Genomic DNA, 9,168 nt, shown 5'->3' with positions numbered 1-9,168 from the left:
GGCGCTTCTTTGGGCCGCTGCGGCCGTTCCGTCGCCCCCGCGGTCGCGAGACCGGTGCGTGCCCCACCGCCGAGACCGGCCGAACGATATGCCGCCTCTCCCGCGCCTCTGCGACTACGCCCTATTTGCACGAAAAAGATCACCCCAAAATCACAAAGTGCACAAATTAACCGGATTAGGGCCATGCGATCTGCCGACCCCAGGCAGGTGGTGCAGCAGACCACGGAACCCTCAAACACCATTATCTGGGTTAGGAGATGCAATGCGGTGAACGAGCAGCAGGTGGCGGGCTGTCCATGGACAGTTTCGCCTTTAGCTAGCCCAATAGGGTGGAAAAAAAAGTGCGCCCAAAAAAAGAGAAAGTTTACGTTTTTTTTCCGTAATTCATGCGATGAGCGTGATAACGGACGCTGCGCTGAACGGAGGCGTGTCCGCACGTACGCTTATTTTTATTTTGCAAATTTCATGTGAAAAACGGGGTCAGTGACTTTTTTGCTGCAGATTGAATTTTAAGTGCGTGTGGTATCATCAGCCCCTCCCCCGGATGATGGCCGCCGCAAAAAAAATACTTCAAAAGACCCTCAAATCGCGTAAAACGGGGATGTTGCACGGCGGGGGCGGAGTCAGGGTGTTTGACTCGGAGCCGGCTGGCTTGTCACTCATTGTGCAATGTACAATGTTAACGGCCGGTAGGGGACGCGCACGGGCTGCGGGCTCAATGTGGGGGGCAGTGTACAGTGTGGCATCAGAGGCAGGAACAGGGTGATCTGCTTGTGGCCCCGTCCGGAGCACAATGTAGAATGGCCGTGGGGGGAGGGGGAGAGGGAGGCGCGGGCTCAATGTTCCAGCCTGCTCTGTTTCCTCCTTTCCCCGTCCCTGTGTGAATGGCTGGGGGGCGGGGGGACGTGACGCTGCTGGGAAGCCAGCTGTCTGTCTGAGGCCGAAGCCGCACAGCATGCTGGGAGATGTAGTCCACGCCCAGGCCAGAAGAGGCAGTGACAGCGCCTGGAGAACTACAACTCCCAAGAGCCTCCGCGGGAGAACAGAACTCTCCCTTCCCGGAGAGGCGGAGGCTGTCTCTAGTGCCGTGTCTGCCATTTTCTTCAAAGAGCAGAGGATGCCCGCCGGCTGCTGTCATCCTTAACTGAGGTACACTCAACGATCCTATGTCCCAACAGGACTGGGGCAAAGGACCAGAACAGGGGGACACAGGGCCACACAGGACAGGAGCAGAGGACAGGGGGTGGTGTCTGCAGCAGAGCCACAGGGGGACACACAGGGGGACAGCCAGAGACAGGGGGACATGGGGGACAGCCAGAGACAGGGGGACATGGGGGACAGCCAGAGACAGGGGGACATGGGGGACAGTCAGAGACAGAGGGACATGGGGGACAGCCAGAGACACAGGGGGACATGGGGGACAGCCAGAGACACAGGGGGACATGGAGGACAGCCAGACACAGGGGGACATGGGGGACAGCCAGAGACACAGGGGGACATGGGGGACAGCCAGAGACACAGGGGGACATGGGGGACAGCCAGAGACAGGGGGACATGGGGAACAGCCAGAGACACAGGGGGACATGGGGAACAGCCAGAGACAGGGGGACATGGGGGACAGCCAGAGACAGGGGGACATGGGGGACAGGGGGACATGGGGGACAGCCAGAGACAGGGGGACATGGAGGACAGCCAGAGACAGGGGGACATGGAGGACAGCCAGAGACAGGGGGACATGGGGGACAGCCAGAGACAGGGGGACATGGGGGACAGCCAGAGACAGGGGGACATGGGGGACAGCCAGAGACAGGGGGACATGGGGGACAGCCAGACACAGGGGGACATGGGGGACAGCCAGAGACAGGGGGATATGGGGGACAGCCAGAGACAGGGGGACATGGGGGACAGCCAGAGACAGGGGGACATGGGGGACAGCCAGAGACAGGGGGACATGGGGGACAGCCAGAGACAGGGGGACAGCCAGATACACAGGGGGACATGGGGGACAGCCAGAGACAGGGGGACATGGGGGACAGCCAGAGACAGGGGGACAGCCAGAGACAGGGGGACAGCCAGAGACAGGGGGACAGCCAGAGACAGGGGGACATGGGGGACAGCCAGAGACAGGGGGACAGCCAGAGACAGGGGGACAGCCAGAGACAGGGGGACATGGGGGACAGCCAGAGACAGGGGGACATGGGGGACAGCCAGAGACACAGGGGGACATGGGGGACAGCCAGAGACACAGGGGGACATGGGGGACAGCCAGAGACACAGGGGGACATGGGGGACAGCCAGAGACAGGGGGACATGGAGGACAGCCAGAGACACAGGGGGACATGGAGGACAGCCAGAGACACAGGGGGACATGGGGGACAGCCAGAGACAGGGGGACATGGGGGACAGCCAGAGACAGGGGGACATGGGGGACAGCCAGAGACAGGGGGACATGGGGGACAGCCAGACACAGGGGGACATGGGGGACAGCCAGACACAGGGGGACATGGAGGACAGCCAGACACAGGGGGACAGCCAGAGACAGGGGGACATGGGGGACAGCCAGAGACAGGGGGACATGGGGAACAGCCAGAGACACAGGGGGACATGGGGGACAGCCAGAGACACAGGGGGACATGGGGGACAGCCAGAGACAGGGGGACAGCCAGAGACAGGGGGACATGGGGGACAGCCAGAGACAGGGGGACAGCCAGAGACAGGGGGACATGGGGGACAGCCAGACACAGGGGGACATGGAGGACAGCCAGAGACAGGGGGACATGGAGGACAGCCAGACACAGGGGGACATGGGGGACAGCCAGAGACAGAGGGACATGGGGGACAGCCAGAGACAGGGGGACATGGGGGACAGCCAGACACAGGGGGACATGGAGGACAGCCAGACACAGGGGGACATGGGGGACAGCCAGAGACAGGGGGACAGCCAGAGACAGGGGGATATGGGGGACAGCCAGAGACTGGGGGACAGCCAGAGACAGGGGGACATGGGGGACAGCCAGAGACAGGGGGACATGGGGAACAGCCAGAGACACAGGGGGACATGGGGGACAGCCAGAGACACAGGGGGACATGGGGGACAGCCAGAGACAGGGGGACAGCCAGAGACAGGGGGACATGGGGGACAGCCAGAGACAGGGGGACAGCCAGAGACAGGGGGACATGGGGGACAGCCAGACACAGGGGGACATGGAGGACAGCCAGAGACAGGGGGACATGGAGGACAGCCAGACACAGGGGGACATGGGGGACAGCCAGAGACAGAGGGACATGGGGGACAGCCAGAGACAGGGGGACATGGGGGACAGCCAGACACAGGGGGACATGGAGGACAGCCAGAGACAGGGGGACATGGGGGACAGCCAGAGACAGGGGGACAGCCAGAGACAGGGGGACAGCCAGAGACAGGGGGACAGCCAGAGACAGGGGGACATGGGGGACAGCCAGAGACAGGGGGACATGGGGGACAGCCAGAGACACAGGGGGACATGGGGGACAGCCAGAGACAGCGGGACATGGAGGACAGCCAGAGACAGGGGGACATGGAGGACAGCCAGAGACAGGGGGACATGGGGGACAGCCAGAGACAGGGGGACATGGGGGACAGCCAGAGACACAGGGGGACATGGGGGACAGCCAGAGACAGGGGGACATGGGGGACAGCCAGACACAGGGGGACATGGAGGACAGCCAGACACAGGGGGACATGGGGGACAGCCAGACACAGGGGGACATGGGGGACAGCCAGAGACAGGGGGACATGGAGGACAGCCAGAGACAGGGGGACATGGAGGACAGCCAGAGACAGGGGGACAGCCAGAGACAGGGGGACATGGGGGACAGCCAGAGACAGGGGGACAGCCAGAGACAGGGGGACATGGGGGACAGCCAGAGACAGGGGGACATGGAGGACAGCCAGAGACAGGGGGACAGCCAGACACAGGGGGACATGGGGGACAGCCAGAGACAGAGGGACAGCCAGAGACAGAGGGACATGGGGGACAGCCAGAGACAGAGGGACATGGGGGACAGCCAGAGACAGGGGGACATGGGGGACAGCCAGACACTGGGGGACATGGGGGACAGCCAGAGACAGGGGGACATGGGGGACAGCCAGAGACAGGGGGACAGCCAGATACACAGGGGGACAAGGGGGACAGCCAGATACACAGGGGGACATGGGGGACAGCCAGAGACAGGGGGACATGGGGGACAGCCAGAGACAGGGGGACATGGGGGACAGCCAGAGACAAGGGGACATGGGGACCTGGGGGACAGCCAGAGACAGGGGGACATGGGGAACAGCCAGACACAGGGGGACATGGGGGACAGCCAGAGACAGGGGGACATGGGGGACAGCCAGAGACAGGGGGACAGGCACAGACAGAGAGCGCACACGGGGGAGACAGCCAGAGACAGAAGGACATAGCTACAGGAGTACAAAGCCACAAGGTGACACAGCCACAGGGTGACACAGCCATCGGGGCACACAGCCGCCGCTCATACACACCACTGCACACCTACACCGCCGCACGCCCGCCCGCATGTATTGCATTATTCCTAAATCTTCATAAATAAAATCTAATATATATAATTGTCTGTCCAGGAAATCCCGCGTCGCTGATTGGTCCGGCCGCAGCCAATAAGCGACGCGGGATTTCAGAAAAAAGATGGCGGCCGTTAGCGGCTCATCTGCCGCACGGAGGTCAGCGGCTATGCAGCCGGGAGATGACCGGCTGATCGCAGCAGAACTACCCCGACCGGCGGCGCCGCTGACCTCCATGCGGCTACCGTTGGGAGATCAGCGGCTAGGACCGCTGATCTCCAGACTGTAAGAGTGAAGGGAGGACCGGGCAGCGGCGCCACCATTCGGGATGCTTCTGCTGCGAGCAGCCGGTCATCTCCCAGCTGCTCGCAGCGGAAGTACCCGCACAAGCAGCGCCGCGGCCGTCGGCAGCGACCAATCAGCTATATTGGCGCCAAATGTAAAAACTGCTGTGCTGATTGGTCGCGGCCGGGAGCAATCAGCGATATTGGCGCCAAATGTAAAAACTGCTGTGCTGATTGCGCCCGGTGTACCGCATACATATTCTAGAATACCCGATGCGTTAGAATCGGTCAACCATCTAGTGTGTGTATATATATATATATATATATATATATTATACTAGTTGGAAGCCCGATGCTATCGCATCGGGAGGGGGGTGACGTTCCGATAGGAGCTCTTCCCCCTTGTGTGCTGTCTTCCTCCTGTGTGCCTTACTCCCTGTGTATGTGTGTTTCTTTATGTGTATGTCCCAACTGGCCAGCTGGGACGCGGCTGCTGGTGGTGGTGGTGTCCCCCCCCCCCCCCCCCCCCCTGGCCAGCTGGGACGCGGCTGCTGGTGGTGGTGTCCCCCCTGGCCAGCTGGGACGCGGCTGCTGGTGGTCTTATATATATATTATATATTGTATCATAATATATTATATATTTATTTATATTATTGCAAATTAATTTCCCTTTTTTTTTTTTCTTCAGTTAGATAATGAAGCATTGTGGAGACGCGGCTCTCCAGCCTCCATGATAACGCAACCCGGCTATCCTCTTCTTCCTTGGTTTGAGTATATATGTATATGTGTGTATGGCGTGAGCCAGCAAAGGCCGTCTCCCCCCTGGCCAGCTGGAACGCGGCTGCTGGTGGTGGTGTCCCTCCCTTGCCAGCTGGGACGCGGCTGCTGGTGGTGGTTTCCCCCCCTGGCCAGCTGGGACGCGGCTGCTGGAGGTGGTTTCCCCCCCTGGCCAGCTGGGACGTGGCTGCTGGTGGTGGTGTCCCCCACTGGCCAGCTGGGACTCGGCTGCTGGTGGTGGTGTCCCCCCCCCCCCCTGGCCAGCTGGGACGCGGCTGCTGGTGGTTGTGTCCCCCCATGGCCAACTGGGACGCGGCTGCTGGTGGTGGTTTCCCCCCCGGCCAGCTGGGACGCGGCTGCTGGTGGTGGTGTCCCCCCTGGCCAGCTGGGACGCGGCTGCTGGTGGTGGTATCTCCCCTGGCCAGCTGGGACGGGCATCAGACACCTGAATGCCCGCACCTCTGACAGTGGGAGTGACCCTGGGTCTAAAAAACGACAAAGTCCCTTCATTTTGAGTAATTCCGGTTAAGTAGTAGCATATGGTGCAGTGGTTCACCGGATAACTGAATGCTGGGTGTATCCTAATGAAAAGACTAAGCAATAAACTCACTGTACAGGCGATCTCTGGTAGTCTTCTTCTCTTGAAGGAGATTCTTGAGTTGACTGAGCAGAGGGATGCACGGCACTGGCACTGCGAGGAAAGAAAGCATTATGTGTGAGTTAGACAGACTGACTGACGCAGACTGACTGACACAGACTGGCTGACTGGCAGACACTTACACACTCTCGGACATCTCGCTCTCCTGGACCACTTCATATTCCACCGCAGGGGCAGTGCTGCTGGCACCTGCAGTCTTCTCCTCACATTGGACAGTACTGTAAATTTATAAAAAGCCACCTGATTAACGGACATGCATATCAAATGGTGATGAGCCATCCTGGGTTAGATGGGGTCAAAAGCATCGACCCAATCTGACCGACAATCGTTGATCGGCCCTAACCTTAAACCCAGTCAGCCAAAGAAGCACCTGATCCATCCTGAAGTTGGGCCGATCAGATCATTCAACACTAATATATTAAACATACAAAGTCATGTGATATAGCCAAAATATTGATAGGAAAAAGTGGAGCCTACCTGGCCGCAGTTGGCTTCCGGACTATGAGGAACCCTCTATCCTCAAGGAAAGGGATTACGTTGGCCAATGTTTGAAGAGACATAATGTCCTCCTCGTCTATGCTTGTCCCTTTGGATGTGATTTTTCTAACTCTGGCCCTTGCATCAGCAGTAGCGGCTTTCCTCTCCTCGGCAGAATTCTGGGTCATGCACACTCCGTGTAGATGTTTGTCCAGTCGCTCTGATACTTTAGAGCAAACTGGGCAGGTCAGGTATGTCCTCGTGGTATATGTTCTAAAAAAAGCAGTATAAGACTGGTGATGCACCGTGCAACTACTGTCAAAGGGAATACGGCCTTACACATTCATAAAGCGCTCAAAAAGCTGCAGACATGACAAAATGGTAGACTTCACACCGTTCCATGTGGTATCACTGTCACAGTGTGACTGCGTATTGCATCAAGTAAGGTAATTTACCCATAGACACCCAGAAGTGAATAAAAAATGTTATACATATTGGCAGATGTAAGACACTGGTAGGTAAGGTACATACTTACGCCCAGCAGCCGGCGGATCCACAACACCATGGGATCTGTATTAAAAAACACCATGTAAAAATAAAACCTAGCCTGTAAAAAAAAAAAAAAAAAAAAGTCTCACAGCCTATTTCCTAAAACAACAAATACACGCTGGTTGTTTTCTTCAATCTTTCTTGGGGCAGCAGTGACTCTGTACATTGGGTGGATTTCATTCTCTAGTGGATAGTGGTTTATCAGATTGCCTTGCTGTGCACTATGCTAGCAGTTACCTGGATTTACCGGAACCTTCTGACAATGCTCTGTGTTCAGGCCACTGAATTTATAGTTCATCAGTTACAGGGGGTGTGCTATAAATTTTTAACATTGCAAGCCCCCCTCTAAAGACCAAAAGGGGAGAAGCATCACATTTTTTTTTCTTTCAAACTAGAAACATTGTAAGCCCTCCCTCTAGGGACCAAAGGTGGGAAATGCTTCATATTTCTTTTTTTCAAACTGGCATTCACAGTCCATGTGATGTTTTTTTTCTCTTTTCACTGCTCCTATACTCGCCCCCCCTGCAGGTTCTGCTCCTGCCTGGAGGGAGGCCATAAATGGTGCTCACTGTGCCATCCATCCCCAGGAAGGGTGAGAGTGTCGCCTTATCTCATTTTTTTGTTTGTTTTTTTAACACAGCTGTAATGTCCACAGGGACATGTTAGTGTCTTCTCTGCTTCGCTATCCCCCACTGTGCTGTGCTGTCCCCAGCTATGCTCCGCTGACCCCTTTTCTGCTCCGCTGTCCCCCTCTGTGGTCTGCTAACCCCTCCTCTGGTGTCCCCCGCTGTGCTCCACTGACCCTTCTCTGCTCCGCTTTTTCCCCGCTGTGCTCCACTGACCCCTTCTCTACTCTGCTGTCCCCCACTGTGCTCTGCTGTCTCCCATTATGCTCTGCTTACCCCTTCTCTGCTCTGCAGTCCCCCGCTGTGCTCCACTGACCCTTCTCTGCTAACCCCCGCTGAGCTCTGCTGAACCCTTCTCTGTTTTGCTGTCCCCCACTCTGCTCCGCTGACCCCTTCTCTGCTCTAATGTACTCCGCTGTACCCTGCTTTGCTTGCTATGCTCCACTGACCCCTTCTCTGCTCTAATGTCCCCTGCTGTACTCCGCTGTACCCTGCTTTGCTTGCTATGCTCCACTGACCCCTTCTCTGCTCTCCGCCGCTGTGTTCCACTGACCCCATTGTGCTCTACTGTCTCCCTTTGTGTTCTCCTGTCTCCCACTGTCCCCCCGCTGTCCCGCTCTCTGCTACTACCCTCACTCTGCTCTACCCACTCACGCCTACTCTGCCCGCTCTCACCCGCTGCATAAGAGCCAGCACGTGGGATGGAGGGTAGAAAGCGAACACTGCAGGGGCAGATCCAGCACGGGGGGGCAGTGACCCAGGGTCTAAAAAACGACAAAGTCCCTTCATTTTGAGTAAAAACGGTTAAGTAGTATCATATACTGCAGTTGTTCACCAGATTAGGGAAGAATGGACTTCGGTTACCCACTGTGCTATATGCTACAAATTAACTGGATTTACCCATATTAGGGAAAATGGACTTTGGGTAAATCCGGTTAACTATGGCCTGTGATTGGCTGAGGCAGTCACATTTTCTGGTCAGTACACCCCAGCAGCAGCAGCCTCTATATACAGCCCAGCAGCCGCTATATACACCCCAGCAGCCTCTATATACAGCCCAGCAGCAGCAGCCTCTATATATACTCCAGCAGCCTCTATATACACCCCAGCAGCCTACATATATATTCTAGAATACCCGATGCGTTAGAAGCGGGCCACCATCTAATATATATATATATATTATATTATTTATTTTTTTCTATTTAGGTAACCAAGCGTTGGAGACTTGAATAACTC

Source organism: Phyllobates terribilis, unplaced genomic scaffold (assembly GCF_046119375.1).
Source record: "Phyllobates terribilis strain yellow unplaced genomic scaffold, ASM4611937v1 Scaffold_3__8_contigs__length_932513732, whole genome shotgun sequence".
Taxonomy (NCBI): Eukaryota; Metazoa; Chordata; class Amphibia; order Anura; family Dendrobatidae; genus Phyllobates; species Phyllobates terribilis.
Note: the sequence above shows the minus strand (reverse complement) of the source record.